General features: G+C 43.6%; 1 protein-coding gene across 11 annotated transcripts in view; it reads right to left on the bottom strand.

Moving 5' to 3' along the window:
• Rreb1 (ras responsive element binding protein 1) overlaps positions 1-25,973 on the bottom strand; it is a 190,450-nt gene that overhangs the window by 68,196 nt on the left and 96,281 nt on the right. For all 11 annotated transcript variants that reach the window (XM_031358458.1, XM_031358461.1, XM_031358462.1 and 8 more), the window contains one exon: positions 569-670. The gene's annotated coding sequence lies outside the window, so the exon portion shown is untranslated. The remainder of the gene's footprint in view (positions 1-568; positions 671-25,973) is intronic.

Raw genomic sequence — 25,973 nt, 5'->3', positions numbered from 1 at the left:
ACTCACACACACACCACACACACACACACTCACACACACACCACACACACACACACACTCACTCTAAAATCTTTAAAATAAAGATCACTGGCTCTGTTTTACTAAACATGTCCAAGTAGAATCAGAGAAGGACCCCCAGATGAAACTGCCAAATCACAGATGTGACTGACCGACACCACCAGGCTGATTGTTCTGCTGTCCTAGTTTTGAACCTGCACTTTGGAACTGGGAGTTGGGAGGAAAGAAGAAAAGAGGAAGAAGGAGGAGGAGTGTCTGAGGTTTTGCTTCCTGTGAGGTAAACCCTGAGCATCCTATTGTGAGACTCCTCATCCCGCACTAGAGACTCAACAGATGAAGCAGCAGCAAGTTGCAGCTACAATTTTAACACGATTTCACTCTGTGCCTTGGAAAGAAAGGATGGATGAGGTGTGGGGAGGAAGATGCGATGGGATGGGACAGAGGGCCTGGAAAAGCTGCGGATAATTCAAGTCGAGGACAGGAGAGAAGGTGCCTGGAAAACTCATTCAGCACTACTGAGACTCAAGGAAGCCTAGAAAGGGTAACTGACCTGTTTTCTTCGTTCTGCTGAGGAGCTGATGGGGACTGGGCCCAAATGTGAGCAGGGTCACACCTCAAAGCCACCTCTTCTGGAGCACAGAGTTGGAACAACCTGAAAAATTAAAAGAAGATAACATTAAATGGGTTTAAAAGGAAAAATTCTGCTTCTGTCTAGTTTCCTCTAGTCAGTGCCACCATAATGAAGACAATTCCTATCCCCGTATCTGCACCTGTAAGCATGCTGTTCGCTGATTCCACCAGAATGTACAAGTGCTGCTAAAACTGAAGTATGTCTTCAACAGCTAGGAAACCCCCCCCCCCCCATTACCTCTACCAAAGTACATCCTACATTCCGGCGATGCTGAGGGCCCATTAATGACACACGAGAATGCTCAGAATGCTAGTTTAGGTGGAGCTTTGAGCATCCCAGTGGCGTGGTAATAGTACTGGAATGCACGTACCACTCACCAGCAAAGCACCTGCCTAGCATGTGAGGCCCCAGGTTTCGTCTGCAGCACCATAAACACCAAATAGAGACAAAAAAAATGGCTGAACAGACTCAGATGATTCTCCAGCATAAAGGAAGAAAAGAATAACAGCACTTGGTACAAGCAGAAACAGAGGAGAGGAAAGAGCTGAAGAAAATAAGAAATGTACAACTAACAGTGCCTTAAGGTAGAGAATCCTGCAAATATGGGGATGCCGCTTAACATAATATAACTAGGACCAAATGCACGCCCTGATCTTTCTGTAGAAGATACAGAAAACATCTTCACATGTGTCCCTTGGCAGTCTGAGAATGTCTGCTCTGGAGTTCCCACAGGCCATGAAAGCACTAACGTGAATGTTGGGCCTGGTGCTCAGCCCAGAGAAAGGTGGAATGCAGCACATTCTGGAGCCACAATTCTTGCTTAACACAGAAACAAAGATTGCAATACAGGAAGAAAACTTAAGAAGCAGAATAAGGGCTGGCATATAGCTCAGTGAGCCAGCATCTGCCTAGCATGCTCCAGGTGCCATGAACAGTACCACAGAAAGAGGAGAAAAGCCCCATATAAACAAGGATGCCAAGGTGCAGTTGTCTAGTACACTTTCTCACTTTTTCCTTTCTCAAAGCATCTGGAAACAAGCTGCATCAGCATACCACATAGCTATCCTCAAGCATCTCACTTGGGGTTATCTGCAAACAGCTCCCAAGCACCTTTTCTTTAACATGCGTCATATAGCAGTAAAACAAATATCCTTCCCCAGCTATCCCTAGGTAGGCATCTCCTAGTACTTATTTTAATTGTGAACAAGAATATATGGAGATATATATATATATATATGTGTGTGTGTGTGTGTGTGTGTGTGTGTGTGTGTGTGTGTGTCTTATATGTGGATGAGATGCTCCAGTTCCTGGGTGGGTTTTAACACCAAGATTCCTCCAGCAGTTTTTCTGTTTTCATACTTTTAGTGACTCCATTCTCTATCTTTCTTTATGTTATTCTCTTTGAAAGAGTTCTTTGGATTTTCGAGTATATTAGGAAACAAGGTGCAACTTACAGGGAAGGCTCTGAATGAGTCATGGAGACCCTCACATCTGGAGGCACCTGATACAACCCAGTATTCTCCAGGTGAAGAAAAGCACAAATGCTCCCCCAGAAATGGTCATATACTTTTGTTTACTATCAAAATAAGTAATAGGAGATGCCTACCTAGGGGCAGCTGGGTAAGAATCTCTGTTTTGGTGCTATATGACAAATGTCAAAGAAAAGTTGGGATACACGGCTCAGTGGTAACTATTTGCTCAGCATCCTTTAAGATATGAAACAGAGGCTAGACATGGTAGCATATACAGAGGTGGGTGGATCAGATAGGCTGTACAGTAAACCTGTCTCAAATACATAAATAATATCAACTTAGAATTCCTATCCAGTTTTCAGAAATGTCCAAACAAAATACCTTTTGCAGATCATCCTTACCTATTTAAACTTATTAATACCTAGAAAGAAATTGAACATTAAAAAAAGTTGGGGTACATAGCTCAGTGGCAGAGCATTGGCCTAGTTTTCTTGAGGTCTTAGATTCATCCCTTCCACTTATACCACTCTGGGGGTGGGGACAAAACTTTCCTTGATTGTATTCATTTTTAAAGTAATTGGAAGTTGAGGGTGTAACTCCCATGATAGAGTGTTTGTCTATAATGTTGAGGCCCTGGGTTCAATGCTTATCACTGAAGAGAAAAATAATATGAAGAGTAAGAGTGCAAAGGATTTTTAAAATCTAATGATAAATTTAGTAGCAGAGTCTTAGAAAGGAGCAGCCCCTCCTATTTTTTTGGTAAACTGTCAAGATATCCAAATAAGTGGAGTCAACTACAAGTATGCTTCAGAGTCAGAGACAAGTGTCCAGAATTAAAAATTTCCAGACCCTAAAAATCCCATTAAAATCATTTATTATCTCTTTATTGTTATTAATTATTAATTATTTATTTTAGATCCAATAGAGACTTAAGGAAGCAAGGAAGCCCAAGTAGCTTCCCCATAAGCACAAAGAGCCAAGGGGGAAGGATACCCTCCGAGCAAAGGGTCAGGCTGAGCCTAGACTCTGAAAATGGCATCCTCTCACCTTGGATGCAAATGATTTGGATGAACTGGAATATAAGAGCCACCTCCCTGTTTGTTTTGAGTTCCACCACATCTATCGGAGCCATAAAGCTTAAAGGATGGAAAAATACAAGGAGTTTTTCAAAAGGAACTTCAATATACCCCTTACCTCCATCACTACCACCTCAGAAAAATTGGGGATGGTGGGGATGTTATTTATAGTTATGTCCTATAAGAGAAAAAGGTGACAAAGACCTTCTACAGCATTTGGGGGTGGGCCTGGGATGCCGAATATCTCAATGTTCCTTCCCGGAAATCTTGTGCAAAGTCAGAGGCAAGATATCTTACAGAAGGCAGAGGTCTCTGTGGGAGGAGGAAGGTGAGGGGGAGGTGAGCCCCACCTCCGACCCCCCTAGATAAGGGACAATGCTATGTAAAGCCAGAAAGAGAAGATTAAGGAGTCTCTCTCCAGGTCTAGGGAGAGAGCAACAGAGATGAAAGGTAAAAGCAAGGATGGTCTAGAAATAAAGAAAGAGTGGTACTCAAGCTTCTGAAGATGAAATCTAAAAAATTCTGTCCTTGGGCTTCCATGAAATATGGAGTAAGTTGAGATGCTTTGGCCTTTTATAATACTTGACTGAAAAGGCTACAGCATAAACCCCTATAATATGCACAAATACAAGGGATGGTTCATCAGGGATGTGTGAGCAGAGAGCTGACCTGACCAGACCAGGCCAATCCAGGACAAGATGCAAAGTAGAACGAGTAGAAGCTCAGGTATGAGAATGACTGTAGCACTTGACAAACCACAAAAAAACATCTAAAGGATAAGCTAGGCTGGGGACAGAACCCAACCTGACTAGATTTTCCGCCATGTCCAAGCCCGCCCATCCCCAAACCCAAGGCAAACCTGTGTCTGCTAACCAGGATGGCCTTGTCTGTGTTCTGAAGGCCAAAAGAGCAGACATGGTGGCTCTCTGAGTTCCAGGAAGTTGACGTGTTTCTTGGCTTAGGGGCTAGGCTATGCCTTGGATAGGGTGGTAACATGTGAAAGTCACCAGATCCCACCCCAATGGCACAGGCTTTGGTATAATGAAAGAGGTTCAGGCATTGTGCAGCAGCATCAACCCCTATTTAACTGAGCACTGTGGGGTACTACAGCCAACTCTGTATTGCTTCCTTTTGAGTAGAGATGGGTGCTAAGAGATTGAGCATGTATTCCTGCCTGGTTTTTCACAGTCCAAGTTTATTTAAGAGACAAGCATGATGGTAATGGATGAGATGGACATCCAAGGATGGAAGAAAGATACATGATCTTCCTCTTTAGTTGTCTTCTCTACTTCTTTCAATAGACTACAGGAAAGGAACACTCCTTAACCCGTCACTCAAAAGCTTACCAGGTTTTAGCCCAAGTTTGTTCTCTGGCCTTGTCATCCATTAGTACCCATGGCTACCACTCTACTCAGTTTCTTGCCCCCTAAGTGTGCATGACACCTCCTTAATTCTCATGGACCCATGCCTTTTCTTTTCTTTTTTTTCCAAGATTTATTTTATTTTATGTGTATGAGCGCACTGTAACTGTACAGATGGCCATGATCTATCATGTGTGTGGCTGCTGGGAATTGAACTCAGGACCTCTGCCACCCCGCTTGCTCCAGCGTAATTCACTGTAGCTGTCTTCAGACACACTAGAAGAGGGCATCAGATCTCATTACAGGTGGTTGTGAGCTACCATGTGGTTGCTGGGATCCGAACTCAGGACCTTTGGAAGAGCAGTCAGTGCTCTTACCCGCTGAGCCATCTCAGCCTGGACCCAGGTCTTTTCATTCCAAACAAGAAGATACATCTAACTCTGCCATATTTAATAATATTTTTATTTTAAAAAAGCAGCATCACCATTAAGTGATATCTCTGAGGATTAACCTTGCTATACAGATGAAGCAACTACTTAGGAGTGACATTATTTGCCCCTGAAATACTTGGTGACTTATCTGGGAGAACAAATTGATACAATGCTTCTCAACTCTGTTTCTTTTGGACAAAATGTGTGACTCCTGGTGCAGGGTTTGGGAGGGCAGGTGTTCTCCTGATTTCTCAACAATCTTAAGCACACGGTCACTTCTGCTCTTTCAATTACCCAAGGCCTGGTCTTTCATTTCTCATCTGTATCTGGGCAAGAAAAGAAAGGGAGTGCTCCCCTTCCTCCTCATCTCTGTCCTTGGTCAAAGGAATAACGCAGGCCTGGCCTTCAAATGACGAGAGACATTCTCTTGCTGTGCAGAGGGACCCAGGCCTTCATATGAATTTCAGGGAGGCTAAAAGGAAGTCCCACAGCTCAACCTCAATTGTTTAATGGCCCAGTCCTGTGGAATGGCTGATTCTAACTTACTCATCAACAGGAGAACAGAAGTCTTCTAGGTTATGTATGTCTGCTTCCACAGAAACTGTGTGCAAGCTTGGATAAGAGGAGTCCACACTCCTGGGTTGTAGGGCAGACAGCTGTGACAAAAAAACCCAACCAGGTATGTATATCAGAAGTAGGGAGGGGACAGGGGCTGGAGAGATAGCTCAGTGGTTAACAGCACTCATGGCTCTTTGTAGAGGATCCTGGTTCAGTTCCCAGTGCCCACATAGTGGGGCTCACAACTACCTGTAATTTCAGTTCCAAGGGATTCAATACCCTTTGGTGGCCTCTAAGGGCATCTGTATGACAGTATATATAATACATTCACACACTCACTCACAAAATAAATGTCTCTTGTGCACGCCTTTAATCTTAGCGCTTGGGAGGCAGAGGCAGGCAGATTTCTGAGTTCAAGGCCAGTCTGGTCTACAAAATGAGCTCCAGGACAGCCAGGGCTATACAGAGAAACCCTTTCTCAAACAAACAAACAAAAAAAAGTCTCTTTAAAAAAAGTAGGAGACAGAGGGCAGTAGTTAGATAGCATAAATTACTAATCATCTTATCTAGACAATGAGAAGTTTAACTGCAGCTCACATGTGAACACAGCTACCTCAAAGAGCACAGGTGCTCCTCAATCTAATGTGGCGCTGCATCTCAACAGACTCAGTGATAGCTCAAAATGCCTTTCATGGCCCAGATCAACTGAACCCCAAGCTTATTATACCCATAGCACATTGTAGAGAATTAGTTGTCTTCACTCCCAACTGTAGGGCTGAATAAAAACAGTAGCTCTCTGGCCAGCATCAAGAGAAAGGATCAGACCATTGTTAATTGGACAGAAGATCCAAAGATCTCAAGAATGCATTCTACTACATGTGTATTAACTTTATCATAAGCTATTTTAAAAATTGTACAAGTTGAAAGTTTTAAGTTGGCAATTACATATATAGCCTAGCCTTTCCCCAGAAATGAAAACTCATGGCCTCGACTTCAAACTTGTCTCTGTGGGAAGGCCTGGCAGCCCCTCCTCACAGTTCTCTGGGGGAGTGTATTTAGTCACTGCTGAGAACCAGCTCATGAAGGTGAACAACAAGGTCAAAACACCCCAGGATTTACACCAACAACCTTTCTGAGAGCCACTGGCCTTTCAAAGCTCTGAACAAACACCAAAGCACTGAAGCAGAGACTCAGAATCTAGTTATAACTTCGCGATTACTTACTACAACTAAATATGAGAAGAGAAAAGGAAGTCATCTCTATCTACACTAGTCCTGTTTTCTAGGTCCCTCCGGAGAAACATTTTGGATATAAGCTTCAAAAAGGGTAGGGCTGGACTGCAATGCATAGGTGACCAAGCAGTCCTGGACCCTACATGCCACTTCTCCAGCAAATGCTGTTTTTCAAGCCCATGCTACTCTTGGAAATTCACTTTGAGACTGGAGCCCTTTGACCAGGATTTTCTGTGGACCTGCGCAACCTCCCTGTGCCTTCCTTTCTGCCACTCCTGGGCAATAAGGAATGTGCGACAAAGGGCAGAGCGGAGGGTAGTGGGGTGAGAAGAGTTAGGGAGCATGACTATTGCCTCCTCCTTAGCTCAGGGTCTACTGAGGCATGCCTCTTCTTGGACTCAGAGAAGGAGGGAGAATGGGAAGAAGAGTGAGTGGAGAACACTCCTTCCACAGCTCAGTACTTGTTCAGCATCTTCAAGGCCCTGGGTTCTATCCCTACACCATAACGATGAAAAACAAAACAAAATTCAAACTGCTGGGAAGAGAGTTTTCTGGTAGGTGCTGGCAGGACTGAACCACATCACAGCCGTCATTCGTCCTCATACACCTCCTTGCTTCTTCATGGGAAGGAGGCAGACAGCACCTTCCCGAATCACAGGCTCTACTGTAAGCACACTGCCCTGAGGAAGCTGAGTCCACTCCTTGCAGCTCTTCTCTGGGGAGCACATCTTACAGACAATATCTAACAACTGCCAAATTCACAAGGCCAAGATGCAGCTGCCACCTGGCAGCCATTTGTCACCCAGCACCCTCCTCCCCTGGGAGAGGAACACGGATGGCCCTTGGCACCAGGCTGTGAGAAGAACGAGTCTCTGGGCCTTTCCCCAGGCAGGCCAGACTTTTCCTAAACATCGTTTTTCTGCTTGGCTACTTGGTCCTGTATTCCATCACTTTCTTGCCTAGCTTATCAGAAGCCTGTATCAAACAACCTAGGGAAAGCTGGGGTAAGAGGTCAAGGTGGTCTACAACTGTACAAGAAATACAGGAATGTGTACAGGAGAATGAGAGAGACAAGTGTCCTTGCCTACCTGTAGTGCATAGTCAGCTGGTTTAGGGTGGAGACGAACCTTGACTCCCACCCTATCCTACACCTCCAGAGCAGTTCTGTCTTATCAGGAAACAACAGGTACTGGAAAGGCTAGGGAGGGGCCCCTACAGTATACCTGTTGTAGAATTTAAAACTGGAAAAGACAAGACTACAACTCACAGAAAACAAGATTGAACTTAGGGAGAGTATATGAGAAGCCTGCTTGTATTCGTGTATGATCTTTCCAGAGAACAGCTGGGGATATATCCTGAGGCAAAAGTTCTACGTCAGAAATGCAGTAAGCAGTTTATATGTATTTAATCCTCCTATAAATCCTATATAGCAATGACTATTATCTGCTGGATGTTCCACTGCTCTTGTGGGATGGCCACAGGTCTCCATCTGGGATTCTATGGCTCCAAGAGTCTTGTACTTATTGTCACCATTGAGAAACCCTTCAGTTGGAGGACATGAGAAAGCTAAAGGCCTGGGAAACCAAGGCAGTAGAAAAACAAGAGCCAATGAAGCTAGAGAGGCTGAGAATTAAGAGAACTTTCTGAAACACACAGAGCTGGCTGCAAACACTGCAGGACTGGAAGGTCCATGCATTCATCCCACAGGCCCACCAGGACAAACATGACTGATTCTTCAAGCCAGGACTTTCTGTTTGTTTGCTGGGTAGAGGGCACTTCATCTTATGGTTCTGGCAGTCCATCACTGAAGGATATCAGGCCAGGAACCTGAAAGCAGGAATGGAAGCTGAGCAGTGGACAGATGCTACTTACGGGCTAGCTCTGCTTTGGGATTTAAAAAACAAAACAAAGCATGTATTTATTGTGTATAGAGGTGAGAAGGCAGCTGGCTCTCTGTTGATCATGAGTTCTTGGAATCAAACTCAGGTTTTCATGCTTGGAGGCAAGTACCTTTATTTGCTGAGCCACCTTGCTAGGCTTAAACCAGGGCTTTGAAAGACAACAGCCACTGGATGGAATGAGGCTCATAAGGTCAGTCATAAGCTTGCTTCATCTGGATATATTCAAATAGGGTGGGTAACCAACTACATACACAAAAAAAAAATTTTTTAAAATCTGATCAGATTATGATTTTTCTGGCTGATGAATTGCATATTTCTGAGCCTCAGTTCTTTTATCTGAGAGTGATGTGGAATTATTAAAGTATATGGGAAACAGTAAAGCACTTCCAGTCTGAGCTAACAATATACTTCTCCACCCAACATTCATTCTGGCTACTCCTGCTCCTCTCCCTCTGGTGTGAGTCTGTCTACCTCTAGTTACCTATCAGTTTCTCTTATATTGGCAAAGCTCTGACAGCAACCCAGTATGATGATCTCTGCTTAAAAAATCACAAGTATGGGCTCAGCGGGTAAGACTGCTCTTCCAACAGTCCTGAGTTGGGATCCCAGCAACCACATGGTGGCTCACAAACACCCATAATGAGATCTGACACCCTCTTCTGGTGTGTCTGAAGACGGCTACAGTGAATTACACCGGAGAGAGTGGGGCTGGCAGACTTCTTGTGTTCAGTTCCTAGCAGACACATACATGATAGCTCACAGCCATCTGTACAGCTATAGTGTACTCATACACATAAAACAAATAAAAAAAAAATCACAAGTGAGACAATTTAAAATGCTTAAGTTGGCTTATCACAAATGCAATTCCACTGATAGCAAAGAGCAGAACAGCTGTTGATTCTCTTGAGGCACTGCATGGCAAGCAGGAAATAAAACCCATCCGGCTTCGTGCACCACTGACGAAACAAATCCTGATCAGCTCCACATTTGCTAAACCAAGAAAGAACTCACACCCACAAGGACAGGATAGGGCATAGCTGCTTCTTCCTTGTAACCCCCAACATAGCCTTTCTCTTCCAACTGCAGCACCTGACCTGGTGCCACTAACACCCAGCTACGTGCCTGGTCTGCAACTGGACTGAAGTGATCTGGCTGTTCTGGGTACTTCTCTGAAATACCTGTTTCTAACTAGGTAACTAAGTATCCTGTTACTTTTACAGCTTGGGGGAAAAGTTGGGGTAAAGTTCAGTAGCAGTTTGCAGAGTTTTGGGCAATATCCTGTAACTCTTTCAAGAGCCCCGAGGTCTCAGGCTGGCCTTTCTGATATGCTGGGGAAAGAGTGCAGCAGAATCAGGAATCTCAGGTCTTCCCTGGAGGAGTGCAAGCTAAGCAACCCCAGGGCAGGTGGTTAACCTCAGATCAGAAGGGGCTGCACATTCCCAGAATTCAGGGCAGCTGCAGGGCAACACTCCTTGGAATACCAAAATGATTTTGGGAAAGATAAAGCTGCTGTTTGAATTGCTCCTTCCCTGGCCTCTTCTAGAAGGCAATGGAATGGGGAGAATCATATCTTTCAATTGCCCATTGGAAAAGTGGTCAGCTGTGGTCAAAATTTTACAGTGGGTAATCAGACATTACCAACTGTCAGCTGAGAATGACTGTACTGGGGGAAGTGACATGCCGAGCTCCCAATGGGCTGCCCTCTGTGCACAGAACAGATGGTCTTTCCTCCCCCTCATTGCCCCAATTTTCCCTCTAAGAAAAGAATTCACCACTATATGTGTGAAGGCAAACAAATACTCTGATATACAAATGGTTGTTGCTTATTGATTATATACACTAACAAACCAAAAGTCACTGGCAAGCAAATGTTACTATGGGGCAAGACTTGTAAGACTGTCAGGAAATCATGGCATACACTGAGTACCAAGAGGCGAGTCTGGCCCAGCATAAGTCCAGGCTTGGGGAGATTTAATGCAGTACTGAAGGAAGTCTGAGGCTCTGGTCCTGACTACCCTGGCCTTGACCGTTGGAAGGATGATTAGCTCATGGCAACTGTACTGCCAGGGGTGGGGCTTGCAGGATTAGGTTTGGTCTTGCTGTTGTGAAGGGCTGCCCTCTACTCCTGACAGGCTCTGAAAGAAGCCTGTGGCGCCAAAGTACACAGGCTCATTTGCTTTAGGTTGATCTCCTATCCTACCAGGTGCTGAACATGCCCAGGCTTCTGAATGCCAGTTCACATCTTACACGCCCCACCCTAAACAGACAGCTCTTTTACAAAGAACCGAATTCCCACCAAGTGTTACAAAGTACACAAAGAAAATGAAAGGGGAAGATAACCACAGAGAGACAGGTCCCTTCCTTGAACTCCCTCTCATATATAAATAATCACTTGGCCAACACTGGACCCACAGCTAAAAGGAAAGGGTTGCCCTGGCCACAGTGCCACTCAGAGAACCAAGGAGGGTCCCAGATATCTGGACATGGCTAGATGGCTCCACAATTTCAAGAGGCAGATACTTTATCATAATAGCTGGCACACAGATTTGGATGACCAAGCTGGTGCCTATTTACATAAGTAGGAAGGGGGTGGATTTGCACATTCTCAATCAAAAAGACATGAAATTGCTTTCACGTGTCTGTAGAATGCAGACCTGAATCTCAAGCAGAGTTCTCCAAAATATAATCATAAACCAAGCATGTGATAAAGGCACTCTCCTGTTGTTCAAAACATCCCCACTCTCTTTATCTTCCTTTCACAGTTTGCCATCCAGCGATAGGAGGGGCCAAACCTCTAACAGTCCACACTTTATCTGCTACTGACCACTCAAAGCCAAGGGCTGGACTTCCTGTAGCTAGCCTGGAGGGGCTGTTTGACTTGTTCCAAATACTTGCCTCTCCTGCCTGTCACAGTGTCTGAGCAACACCTACCCAACATCCACTTCAGCTCCAAAGTTAACAACCTTGCCGTCCAATAAGGTAGCCTACTTAAAACTGTCTTTGCATTTATTTTCTGTGCACATGTACCATAAGTATACCCATGGCACATGTGTGGAGGTCAGAGGACATCTTAGGAGTTGATTCTCTCCTTTCACTATGTGGGTTCTGGGGGATAAAACTCAGGCCATTAGGCTTGGTGGCACGTGCCTTTACCCACTGAACCATCTCACCTTCCTGAGTCTTGGTGTGGGAGAGATCTGACATGCCTACGAAAAGAACATGCTTTCTGGGGTCACTTATAGATTTGCTGTGTCTAGAGCAAACACAATAGCTGTCTTTAAGATGTACAAACTAGCTAGAATAAAGCACAGTTTACATATTTTTTTTTTAAATGAAAGGATCTTGCTATGAAGACCAGGTTGTCCTTGAACCCATGATCTTCCTGCCTCAGCCTCTTGGATATTGGGTTATAGGTATAAGTCATGATTGCCATCTGCATACATTACTATTCTTAAAGTAACTGTATGTGATACTATTCTTTAGCCACTGAAACCAAGAGCAAGTGCTTGTATGCAAAAGAGCTATGCTAGTCCATTCACAGGCTAGATAGACTTGTCATCCATGTGGCCTCTGTCCCACAGACACAGAACCTGGCAGTCAGAGACAGGGAGGGAATAGGTGCCAGCTAACTGGTTCAGCTCACCAGCCAACAGCAGGCACCCTTCAACACCCTCAACTCCCCTCAGGCCATGAAGTCAGATAGAACCTATACAAAGAAAATAGAAAACGTGCAAAACAATGGTATTTACAGTGCTTACCCAACACACTCTTGAGGGAAATTTAAAAGCTATTAAAGATGCTTCATTACAAATCCAGAGGAGTGGAGACAAACAAACAAACACAGTCCACTAAATCCAGGCACACGTGCTCACGCAGATGTCAAGTGAACAGCAGTTGCTTAACTGAATTACAATTTAAGCACATTTCCACAAGTATATTAGGAGATGGCAATATCCTGGCATGATCCCAATGGGAATTCAATATTTATTTTAAAGAAAACAAAAAGTATAGCTGGTATATGGAACATGTGTATAATTTTAGCACTTTCAGAAAACCAAACGCAGGGTAGTAGGCAAGATGCTTCCAAGGCCACCAAGCCTGCTGACCTGAGCTGGATCCCCAGCACTAAACAGTAGGGAAAGAGAATGGCTTCCCTCATGATCCTCTCTGATCCTGACACACTAGTAATTAATGCCAAAGCAAAGATCTGACAAGCCTATACGACTGGCTGCCTATTCATAGAAAGCATTTACAGAAAAGACAGAAAAGCAAAAAATAAAAACAGAACAATCCTAAGAGTGCCATCTCTTTATTCCCTGTAGTTAACCCTTAATTCTCTGACCTGGCTGAGGCAAGAAAAATCTGTTTATGACTCCTCTGTAAGTGACTACGTGGAAATGTAAAAATAATAAAAATAAACGCAAATTTATAGTAAAATTTTACTGGCAAAGGAGCTCGGTTTGTGTCATTCTGGCTTCTACTACCAAACACGGTTCAATGGAAGGGAGGGCAGAAGGAAGGAGGTGTTTTAGGTCCATCCTTAGTGCTTTCTGAGGGTGCGCAATCCAAACCTCAGAGTCAAGTACCTTCTCTCCAGGTGTTAGAGGTAGTTACTGAAGATGCACCACACGTTTCTGTACTCTTCATGGGAAGAAAACCTAAGCCCGCCATCTGCAAGCACTACAGCCCTCTAGAGCCCTGAGGTTCCAGATATCAGAAGCACCAGAGGGCAAAAGAGCCCCTGGCTCCCAGGCTGGGAAAACAGAGCAGATGCAAAGAGTGAAATTCCAACCCAAGGGAAAGTAGACCATGAGCCAAACACAAGAAGCTGTGGGGCTCACCAGAGAGAGGTAAGAGGTGCGGAACACCGGGGCAGTAGGGCAAAGGCAAACCAATGTTGGCAACAAGAACACGATGTGGAGAAAGCAGAGTTCCCAAACCCTACCATTTCCACCCTCCTCTAGTGAAATGCTGACATCCACAACTAATTGGTTTATATTCATTCATTCATTCATTCATTCACTCATTCATTCATTCATTGTACTATTTAAATTGCTTGGGCCTAAAGGTTAAAAAGCACTCCTTAAAATGACTGAGATTGTTTTCTTATGCCCTTACTTGGCAAAAGAAACAAGCACCACCCCCCCTCCCCAACCCAATCTAACTACAAACCTTTTGCTTTGTTTCTGACCCATGAAAAAAGCTCCCCTGGGAGTCCTCAGAGCATACAGCACTTTGTGAGAAAGGAGGGAGAGTGGAGTAGGGGAAATGGCAAAGATGAGGCTGGCAGAATGACTCGGGGTCAAGGTTCTATCGGGGAAGGGATGAACTTTAGCCTGCCACTGTGGAAACCCACTGATGAGTCTCCCCCCCCCACACCTTTTTTTTTTTGGCCTGGGACAAACTAATCATATCCATATTTTAAAAATCTTTTGGCAGCAATTTAAAAAAATAAATTTTATTAGAAGTACATAACCAAGTTAGGAGGCAACTAATGATAGTTTGAAGGACAGATATGAAGAGGTACGGGGGTGGGGGTGGGGGGTGGGTAGGGATGGAGTGGAGGTGGAGCATCACAAAGGGAGAAAGGAGAGGAGGCCCTTGTGGCCAGGATGATGTTCAGAATGATCCTGGACTGCCTGCATCGGTAACACAGCAAGATGGCAGAGCGGTAAGCAGCTGAAGGAAATTCCTCATGGAGGAAGGAGCCTGGGCCATACAGTGGACCGAGACTGATTTATGGAACAGCAAAATTAAGGAAGTCCCAGGGATCAGGCTCGGCAAGAAGCTCCTTTACTGACTAAGCCATCTCTCTAACTGTTTTATGTGCGTCTACTTTAAATGACCAGAGGCTTGAGCTCTGGACGGGGTAGGTCTACAGTGCTTTTTCTCTGGTAATCTTGGGTTACTAGATTGTAGGCCTTTGTTTTTAAACCCCAAAGGCAGGAATAAAAATAGTCTTGTATAGCTCAGATGAAACTACTTTGCTTAACATGTATGAGTTTCAGTGTGTAGAGGGAAACAGCCTATGAAGACAACAGGACAGGGTCGCCCCTCAGCAGGCAACCGAGTCATTCCTATCCTACCCATCTGCTCAGATCCTGCTCAAACTAGGTCCCGCATCCAACAAAAAGTCTATGAAAACACTGGGAAACTGTTATAAATCTAGGTCACTTGTAAGTGCAGTACAGGAGCAGAGGTGTAGCCTGGTGGTAAAGACTGTTTGCTAAGCATGCCTGAAGCCCTGGGCTTAAGCTTCAAGTTTGCAGAATCAAATCAACCATAAAAAAGCAAGTTGGCACATTTAAGCATTGATGAAGTTAATTTAAAATGAGCCTATTGCCATGCTACTAGTGGGATGGAGCTCAACAGGTAAAGGTGCTTGCCACCAAGCCTGAAGACCCGAGTTTGATTTCCAGGACCCACAAGGAGGAGAGACCCAATTTCTACAAGTTGTCCTATCTAGGGGCTGTAGAGATAGTTCAGTGTTTGATTCTCTTGCAGAAGACTCAGCTTTGGTCCCTAGCATCCATCCATTTCTAACTCCAGTTCTAGGGAACCCAACATCATCTTCTGGCCTCCAAGGATAACAGGCACACATGAGGTGCATGTACAAGTAAAGCACTCATACCCATAAAACTAAAAATTGTTTAAAAAGTTGTTCCATTTGCACACATGAGGTGGCACACACATGCCCATACATACATATAGAAATATAAAAATTAAAAAGTAAATGAATATAATAAATTTTTAAAACTATACATACAGGGAACATGGTGGCATGTGCTGAGACAGTGGGAACTCAAGTTCAAAGCTAGCCTAGGATACATAGTAAGTTCCATGTTATCCTGGGATATGTATGTTATATAGCAAACCCTTTTTGTTTTGTGTTTTCCCCTGTGCAAGGGCTAGGTTCCATCTACCTGGTACTGGGTTCCATCTACTAAACTACTGCCCTGTCACCTACGGCTCTTCATCACATTTACTACCAGTCGCAGATAGTGACTGACAATAGCGTAACACCAAAACTTCTAACCTTCCCTTTTTCTTATGAAGAGATAAAGCATAAAATTAACTTCCACAGGAACACATGACAATAACTCAATACATATTGGCTACATCAGCTTGTAAAAATCCCCTGAAGCATAATATAAGCATGAGAAGTCCCAAACACGGCTCATTTTCCTGGAAAGGAAGGGGAACTGGTGAGCCTCAGCCCTGTCACTGCCTCTACTCAGGTTTGTTCACATCCCGATTAGTCTAAGATTCCAGAATGGTTGGTGACTGCTAGAAGAAAACACTTAGCCTGTATAAGGTGGCCTTCTCCAAAGGGGCTGCAAGGCTCTAGGGTTGTGTAACTATGCCCCATGCTATCAACTCCTGGGGAGTTCAGGTCACCAGACTAGGAGGAGGACTTAGGGAAAATGTTTGTTTTGTAAGTAACAAAGGGTTGCGGAGGTCTTAGTGAGACTTTTAAATGGAAACCATCAATAAAAGCTGAGATGCTCTTAAAGCTGTGTGTGCCCCCCACCAAACTGCAATCCATAAACAGAAGAATATATGGACTAAAAAGCCAGACTCATGAGGAACTGAGAATGTGACTGTGCTTAGTAGGTATCTAGTGCTGAGCTAGCCTGGTCCTTCTTGTTGTTTACATCCTTTGAAGATAAAACTAATGTTTTTTTCTTCTTACCTTCATGCTGCCAAAGAGTTTTTAAAAGAAACCTGAGTTGGCATGGTGGCATATGCCTATAATTCCAACATTTGGAGGGAGAGGCAGGTGGGTCTCTGAGTTTGAGGCCAGCCTGGTTTACATGTTCCAGACCCAGCAAGTTACTAGCAGGGATACACAATGAGACTGTGAAACTGTTTCACAAAGCACCCTCCTCAACTCCCCCAAAAATTCCTTAAGAACAACAAACAGGACTTACACTCCCACTTCCAAAGATATGGGGAGAAAATACTCCAAGGCATCAAATATTACATGTTTGTGTGTGTGTGTGTGTGTGTGTGTGTGTGTGTGTGTGTGTGTGTGTGCGTGCGTGCATTTTGAGATAGGGTCCCACTGTGTGGTCCTGGTTAACTTGGAACTTATAATGATCTACCTGTCTCTGCTCCTCTGGTGCTGGGATAAAGGAATGTACCACTATATCTGGTAAATATTTATGATAAGACCACCCTCCCACTCCACCCCCACCCCCCCAAAATTCATTACTAGGTCCAAGGGAAAGAAAGGGGACTCCTCAAGAGCTTACCACCTAGGGGCCAGAAAGAAGCAGAAGCAACAGAGAATTAAGTAGGTGCTCAAGTGCATCAGAAGCAGACAGGTGTGTGCACGGGAAGGGTATGGAAGATCTAATGGGGGAGCTGACAGTCAGAAAGCACCAGGTGCTGCTGGAGAGAAGATGATTACAGAGGGTGTGGGGGGCAAATTATGGGGAACTGGGGAAGCTGGGTTTGGGGTAGTGAGGGGCATAGGCGCACAGTAGTCTGAGAAGATGATGTAAGAGTTCAGAAAACTTGTTTGAACATGGTCACTGGGGGTGGGGGTGGGGGTGGGGGTGTGACTAGAAAGGGGAACAAAGGGAATAGAGAAGGTAAACCAGAACAACTTTCAAAGAAAGCCAGGAAGGCCAAGAGAGACAAGAACAGCCACAGGCAAGAGGCCCACGGCACTAGGATGGTGGCCAAGAAAAAGCTGCACATGGTTGATGGAGTTAGTTGAGCTAAATTTTGTTCTAAAGAATCTGGATGTGAAGCAATGCAAAGAGGCCCAGAAGGTGGTGGCAGTGTAGAAGTGGTGAGGGAGGAAACTTGAAATAGGGAACAGAAGAGACACCCCACCCCCTCAAGCATAAAGGCCAGTGGACAGAGCCCTTTCATCTGAATATAGTAGAGTGGAATCCCAGAGGGTCCAAGGAGGCCCCTTTGCTGGAGGGTCTTAATCTTTAGCACACAGTAGGAACTCAAATATTTGGCTGATTGGTAATCTCCAGAAAACAGGCAGTTGGTCCTAGCTGTGAGTTGGAAGAAGAGAATGGGGCAAGTGATGGTTTAATGAGCTAAGGAACCCAGAGATCAGGCAGGAGACAGCCCAGTGGCTGCCAGAGATAAAAAGACATCCCCCAACCCCTACCACCAGCCTAGTAGCCAGGGAGGATGAAGCTGAACAGAGGGGAGCCATTGGTTCTTAAGTCTTTACAGGTATATGACCTCAGAGTGCTTTATCAGTTCCCATGTCTCAGCATCAATACTTCAAGGTTGAAAGAGTAGGATGGAGAAAGATCAAGGATGCTCAACCAAGTAGAGATACAAGTCCAGCCTAGGCTACAAGAGTTTCAAAACACACGGCCTCACCCACCCCTCAATGTATCTATAATCTATAATCCTGGCAGCAATCAAGAGCCTGAGACAGGACACTAATTCAAGGTCATCCATGACTACATTGTGAGTTCAGGCCAGCCAGAGCTACAAAATAAAAGACTGTCTCAAAAAAAAAAACCAAAAAAACCAAAAAAACAAAACAAACAAAAACACCACACCACGCATTCACACACACACACACTCCTACTCAAGGAGTCTACGGCACCATGTTCCTACTCTTGATGGATGGCAGAGGAAGAAAAATGTATTATTTCAAACACTGCATCTTATAGCCCACTACCTAATGGCAAGCCTGTTACTTTTCTTCCAGGTGATAGCCAATCCAGTCATGGAGCTGTTCTCTAGTTAAATATAAACTAAGGGGTTCCACATATAAATAACAAGGGCACCAGGTTTCCCAGAGAAGAAAAAACACCTTTCAAATTTTCATCCCAAAATACTTCCACCTTTTTCTCTCTGGGCTGAACTTTCTAGCTCTAACTCAGATATGGCTCAGTGTAAAATACAGACTAGAAACTCACAGAAACAGGGCTCCACTAAGTAGTCCTGGCTGACCTGAAACTCAGAGATCTGCCTGCCTAGGCCTTAAGTGCTGGAATCAAATACATGGGCTACCAAACCCAGCAAAAAGAAGCACAAGGCCCACAAAGAGCATTGTGACCCAGAGAGTTCTCAGGGGTTCATCTAAGTCTGGACCACTCTGTAAGTCAATCAGTGTGAATCCAGGGGTTCTTTTTCAGGTTAGTTCTTTCTTTTGTTTAGATTCAGCTCAAGATTTCCTTCAGTTATATATATATGTACACCATCACTTGGAGCAAATCAAATTATTAAGCAAATAAAACCACTTACACCAATGAGGAGAAGAAAGGAGATGGGTGGAGCTTTAGAACAACTTCTGCTCCTCCCTACCTCTGCACTTTCCCATCTATATTCAACTACTAGGTGAGCAACTGTTTCTCAAGGGAAAATCCTACGATTAACTCCGAATATCAAAACCTCAGTTAAGCTCTAGCTTGCAGAAACTAAAAATTCCAGCACTTTGGAAATGAAATATTATATTTGAACCACACAAAACATAGCAGTTGCTCCCACCCAACATGAAACATGAAAGGGGTGATGCTCTATCTTTATCTTCCACCTAGAGTCAGCCAAGACACTGCCCCCTGCAGAGCTACCAAGGAGCCATCTCAACTGCAGTCTGCTGAGTGTAAGAGACAAAGCAGGAGGGAAGATGCATGGGCCAGCAAAGGATCACTAACTGCAACAGATTTCAGACCTGTCTGGAAAATGTACTTGAGTGTCACAATTTATCTTTTTTAAAGATGTACTTATTTTTATAATGTGTATGATATGATATTCATATATATGTGCATGTTTGTTGTATTATGTATTATGTATATACACATACACAAATACATACATACATACAGACATGTATGTATGTATGTATGTATGTATGTAAGCATGTATGTATGCTATATACATGCCTGGTGTCTGAGAAGGCCAGAAGAAGGCATTGGATATCCTCAAATTGGAGTTTCACTTCACAAGGTTGTAAGCTACCATGTGAATTCTGGGAACTGATCCTGGGTCCTCTGGAAGAGCAGCCATTGTTGCTCTTAAGCACTGAACCATCTCTCCAGCCCCTGTCACTAATTTAAAAAGAATGTAAGGGAATAAGCAGTTCTTAATGCCATTTGGAAGCATTTGCATTGGCTCAAAATGCTAATAATTAGACCCCCTCCATGCACCTTCCAAGAGCCTTCTCAAGTGGAAGGCTGAGAAATGTTTTATCCCATCTTTTGGAAGGAAAACACATTTTCTCTATTACACTGAAGAATCAACAGAAACTTTTAAAGTGTCTGATGGAATCCAGCTTCACACAGGCATGTCAGAGAGGGCAGAAAGATGAAAGGCCAGAGGAGACTCAAAAGGGAAGGTGATGAGAACAGGGCCTCCCTGCTAAGCCCAGAGATTGCACATAGGTTAACTGAAGAAAATGTTCTTGTAATGCTGACTGAACTACACCTCACTCTGAGAAACCACTTCCCACTAACTCCCTGGTTTTACCCCTAACAGCCTCATTCTGTTTATTGTTCAGTTTTAAATGGCTGAGCAACTACAACCTAGCCACGCACCTCCATGATTGGCCAATACTGCCAGTAGCCCACCACACATGTAAACCACCAACGAATGAAGCTCGTGGTGAGGGGGCTTAACTTAAAATGTGATCTGTCACCATCGCACCACACTTCCTGCTATTTCTCAGATTGTCTCCATTCAAAAAAAAAAAAATACAATAGGGCTTGGTAAACTGTCACCCTAAAGATCAGCAAGCACATGCACTTGCCCTGTGGTTATGGGATAGATTTCTGAGCCACAATTTGTGCCTGCATTTCCATTTGTATCCTGGCCTTGTGACACCACCGTGTCTCATTTTCCTCAGCTAAAATCAAAGTCAGTAAAAACAGCTATATCATATGGTTGTTGTGGCAACACATGAAGACATTGGATAGCGTAGACTGGGACACACAGAACAAACCCTCTAACACTGTTTCATATGTGTGACCCCACGTATGTTTCCCAGACATTCACAGTAGTAAATGCTTATCAAAACTTTAGGCTTAACTCTTCAATCATGAATCCTGCTAGTGCTAAAACTTAAGTCACTCTCAACCTTTACCAATACCTCAATAACTGAGTATAAGTTTTGCAGAAGCCCACTGCAGCAGCTTCTTTTGCTTATGGTGCTAATTATCAATTCACGAACCCAGGACCTTGAACATACATACAACCTACCATGGGCCCTGCCAGCCTTCCAGTATCTGACAAAATCTAAGAGAATCTTCATTACCAAGTGCCCAGATGATACTTATGCAACTTATTTGAGGAAACACATCTTGAGACTCATGGTTAAGTGAACAGTTAGTTCACGTTTCAGACTTTAGGCCTAAGTCTTCATTTATGTTTAAAGTAAACCTACAGGAGATGAAATGATAAAGGAGACAAAGCAGGCAGCAGTTAGAGAATAACTGACTGGTCAGAGAATAACTAGTTAGAGAATAACTTTGCATCCAGGCAGTTACTTGCTGGTTAGGGCCAATGTGCTATGAGCACAAGCCATGCACATCACTGCAGCCTGGATCCTTGAGTCATTAGCCTGGGAGGGAGCTAGACCAACAAGTTGTAACTCTTCTAAAGACTTTATATCAGGAATAAAGGCATGAGTTAGCCGGGCAGTGGTGGCGCATGCCTTTAATCCCAGCACTTGGGAGGCAGAGGCAGGAGGATTTCTGAGTTCAAGGCCAGCCTGGTCTACAGAGTGAGCTCCAGGACAGCCAGGGCTACACAGAGAAACCCTGTCTCAAAAATACAAGCAAACAAACAAAAAGGCATGAGTTAAATGTTTTAGGCTTCAAGGCTTATTTGATAGCTCACTCAGTATAGCTTAAATTAAAGAATGTCTATATGTGCCAGATATGGTAGCCCATGCCTTTAATCCTTAGCACTCAGAATGCGGAGGCAGGTGAATTGCAGTGAGCTCCATACCAGCATGGTTTATTGAGTTCCAAGGCTATAACCATGAGGTCTTGTCCCTGTCTCAACCAAACCAAACCAAACCAAACCAACCAACCAACCAAACAAACAAACAAACAAGAACAATGCCTATCACCTTTATGATAAAGGTATCCAAACTGCTTCTAATCTATCAAACACACGTGTGTAAATGTGTAATCAGCCAGGATGCCTACCCTATCCTCATTAACTTTTTTCTGCAAAAGTATTTTTATACCTTCCCTTTTGAGGTCTGTTTGTACCAAATTATAAAAACCCCTCGTTGCAGTATGCTCATGAAACAACTCTCACTGAGAAAACTAAGTATGCTCACAAGTATTTCCAGGATGAAAAATAAATACGCTGGAGGATTTAGAACAAGAGCTGGATGTGATGAAGTATCTACAGAAGCCTACTGTACCTATGGCTTCTATAACCTTATCCCCTCCCACCAACACACATACCTCCCCACACAAATCTGGAAGTTTCTAAAGGAAAACTGGGATCTGCTATGCCTTGAGTGCTATACTGAATCAGAGTGAAGTCATGTAAGAACTGTATTGTATTAGACATTAAAAATACCCTTGACAAGGGATCTTGGGAGCTACTGCTTGCAGATGAGAAGGGTGACTGTTTCTCTCTCCTTACTGGAACCCTTTCGACCTTCATTCTGCTTCTTTGGGACAAACCAAAAGCACAAAGGTTCCATTTGATTGTGTGTGGACTGATAACTTATTAGAAAAGGGGGTGGGGGTGGATTCTCTTTCTTTTTGAAGGGTAGAGAAGACAAGGTCTCACTAAGTTGTCCAGACAGGCTGACTCAAAATATCTTGCAGCCTCAGTTTCCCCAAGTGCTAAGGTTAGAGGAATGCACCAAAATGCCAGATTTAAACTAGAAAACAAAGCACACTGAATTGAAAGACTTGGAAAAAAACAATAAAAAAATATATTTAACAGGATCAAACACAGTCTTTCATTCTATTGAACCAGAATTGCACATTCTGGAGGGCTATCATTGAAGTCCCCAGTCTACAACTCATTTCAAAGGAGGCAGACTTTTCTACCAGAACACACCATCATTCTATATAGAACAAAAGGAATCTATTCTTTCCCTACCACCCCCCACCACCACACATGACTTTTCACTGCCAGATGATGGTAATAGCCCACACCTTTAATCCCAGCATTTGGGAGTAAGGGACATGTGGATTTCTGAGTTTGAGGTCAACCAGGGCTACACAGAGAAACCCTGTCTCAAAAAACAAAAACAAGCAAACAAAAAGAAAGAAAAAGGAAAGAAAGAAAAAATAGAAAAGAAAAGGAGAAAAATCTATGTTGAGTGCAGTGGTACATGCCTGTAGCTTTGCTACTCAGAAGGATGAAGCAGGAGGACTGTTTGAGCCACTAAGTTTGAGTGATACAGCAAGGTGCCCTCTCCAGGTGCCCACCCCACCTGCCATTCCATGCTAGAAACTAAACCTATGCAATCACACTTGTTAGGCAAACTCCCTGCCACTAAGCAGGGAGCTTATAATCCTAGCCCTGAAAACCTAGCTTTTAATTAATTACCCCATACATAAAAATAATGCCATTCTATTTGTGTTATGAAGATCAATAAATCTTCATTTGAATCCTGAAGCAGGACCATTTCTTCATTTTTCATAAGGAAATAGTATGGAATATTCTTTTAGACAATTATAAAATAGTAACAGGAATTGTGCTCTGTTAGAAAAGAATCTTATTAAATTAGATAAATGAAAGAGCCTCACGTCTTGCTAGTGACTTTCCCATGGAGGTTCCTAAATGATTTATTATTCAGCCAAGTGACTTCATAACACTCATACTGTTTCATCAAACCACAGTCCTTTGCATGCTTCTGTGTGAACGAAAGAGATATGGGGATCCAACACTGAGAAAACAAAGCCTTATAAAGCAATTCTACATGGTTCTTCTGCTCTAACTTGATCACTTCACCACTACACACATGCCCATCACAAGAGAAATCTAGCTGTAAGTAAATTCCTGGGAGTTTATAAATGGTATCTTTATATAACCCAGATCCTCATTTACTTATGCTCAGAGGTCTGTAGCTTCAGACTTGGATACATTGTCCATATCTCTAAATTATTCGAGATAGTTTATCATGATGATCTGCCCCAACCCAGCTGGGCTATCTTCTCTCCATGTAACAGGGGACTGGAAGTGACTGCCTTTACTGGTTTCCTTTCTATTGCTTCCATCTTAAACTCCAACTTATACCAAAATATTGTAGCCCATTCACGTCATGACTTTGGGATGTGTCAACTTTTGTATAAAATTAAGGCCAGTACCAAAGTCAGTTCTCAGCTAAATGATTCCAAAGTCATGACATCCTTCCCACTCTGCAGTACCTCCTCTAAATGGATGAAGCACAGAGGATGCCAGCACTTTCTGCCCCTGGGACTAGCTATACAGATCATGTGACTGCCGAAATCCTTGGACAAAAGCCTGCATTGTCCACTTTTCCTTGAAATCCCCAAATCCAGGATAAGGCCAGCAATCAAGTAACATTTTAATCCTCCAACGACCTTAAATCAATTGATCAAATTTTTCTATTTGGATCTCTCCCCTCTTAATAAGTGACTTGGTATCTGTAAGAACAACTTTAGCTTTAAACTTGTTGGGGGCATCTAGTTTAAATTTTTTTTTAAAGGCTTTTATAAAGGGGAAAGAGCTTTTAAATAGTGGACATGGCAGACTGAGGGTGCACTAACAGCCCAGCAATGTCTGTGGTGTCTTCAGATTCAGAGCTCTGTAAAGACAGAATAATAACTGCGTGCACGTTCCTGCTCCCTACCCATTAGCTCCAACGGGACCAAGCTCACTATGCCTATGATTCAGAAGGGCTCCAGGCACCCAGAGGCTATTCCATTCCATGCCTGGACACTTCCCTACCTGCACCTCCAGTTCTGCCACTCCACTCTAACAGTTGTCCCTGAGGCTCCACCCACCCAGAGGATATGCCAAGATCCATCACAAACAGTAGCCATTACAACCTGCTACAGGTCACTTCTGCCAAACTATCCTAACCCCTCAGCAACACCCCTTCTGCACATGTACCTTGTGTGAACTCCACTTCAAAGAGTCAGCTCTCAAACCTGCTACTTGCTTCTTGGGAAGTCTGGGCTTTTAGTTATGTTTCTAGCTGTTCTGAGCATCTAGCATACAGACAACTAAGTCCTGTTTCTTATATGTAATTGAAATGCATTTCCCTTGCTGGACAGTGTCAAAAGTGACTACAATGTAAGAGAATACTTTCAACCTTTAGTGTGACAATCTGGAGTCAGAGTTTCCCTGGATACTGGCAAGACCCATTTTTAATTCTAGTTAAATATTCAAATGAACACTTTCTCTTAGGAAAAACACCAAGGGCTTGCCTGAAGAGCAACATAAAAGTTTATGCCATCCTTCAGTGCTAGAAATGTGCTAGAGCAAATTTAAATGCACAGAAGACTTAAAGAAAGCTGATATATTGAAGTATTGAGTATTCAAATGTATCTATGAGATTGATTATTAGAACATGGTCCTTCTGAGCCTACAATCCCATCCCGGCACATGGAAAGCTGAAGCAAAAGGACAGGAATTAGTTTTAAAGCCTGCCTGAGCTACAAAGTAGGGTCCTGTCTCTTTAAAACAACAGAACAAAACACCCAATGAGGCTCAGGCTAACTCATTTAAGAGGGTTGGATGCTCTTGCTAAGGATGCTCATGCATCCATGTTGGGTAGCTCTAGCTCCAAGGTATCTGACACCCTCTCAGGCACTTCTATGCACATATATGCACATCTACAGAATAATAAAATAAACCTTACATACACCCAGGCCAAGTCCAAAATTCCTTTTCTATAGAGAGTATCTTCCAGGTACCTATGACCTCTCTGGAATCGAGATATCTTTCCTTTATACCAGAGACAGTTTAAAAAAAAAAATGGCATCCTGAGGCTGGGTTGATGTCTCAATAGTTAAGAGCATTTGTTCTTACAGAGGGCTCAGGTTAGATTCCCATCACATATATAGCAGCTCCCAAGGGTCTGATGCCCTCTTCTGACATCCATGTGTGATGCACAGACGGACTTTCAAGCCAAACACTCATACACTTAAAATAAATTAAATAAAATTTTTTTTTTTTTGGTAAAAATTCAGTGGCATCTAGCATATCATTCGAGCTATGAATACAAAGGACAATTCACATTAAGACTATAAACAAGTCGGGCGTGGAGGCACACGCCTTTAATCCCAGCACTTGGGAAGCAGAGGCAGGCGGATTTCTGAGCTCGAGGCCTACACAGAAAAACCCTGTCTCGAAAAACCAAAAA

Source organism: Mastomys coucha, unplaced genomic scaffold (genome assembly GCF_008632895.1).
Source record: "Mastomys coucha isolate ucsf_1 unplaced genomic scaffold, UCSF_Mcou_1 pScaffold7, whole genome shotgun sequence".
NCBI classification, from domain to species: domain Eukaryota; kingdom Metazoa; phylum Chordata; class Mammalia; order Rodentia; family Muridae; genus Mastomys; species Mastomys coucha.
The sequence above is the reverse complement of the archived record's forward strand: the minus strand, read 5'-3'. Positions and strand labels throughout refer to the sequence as shown.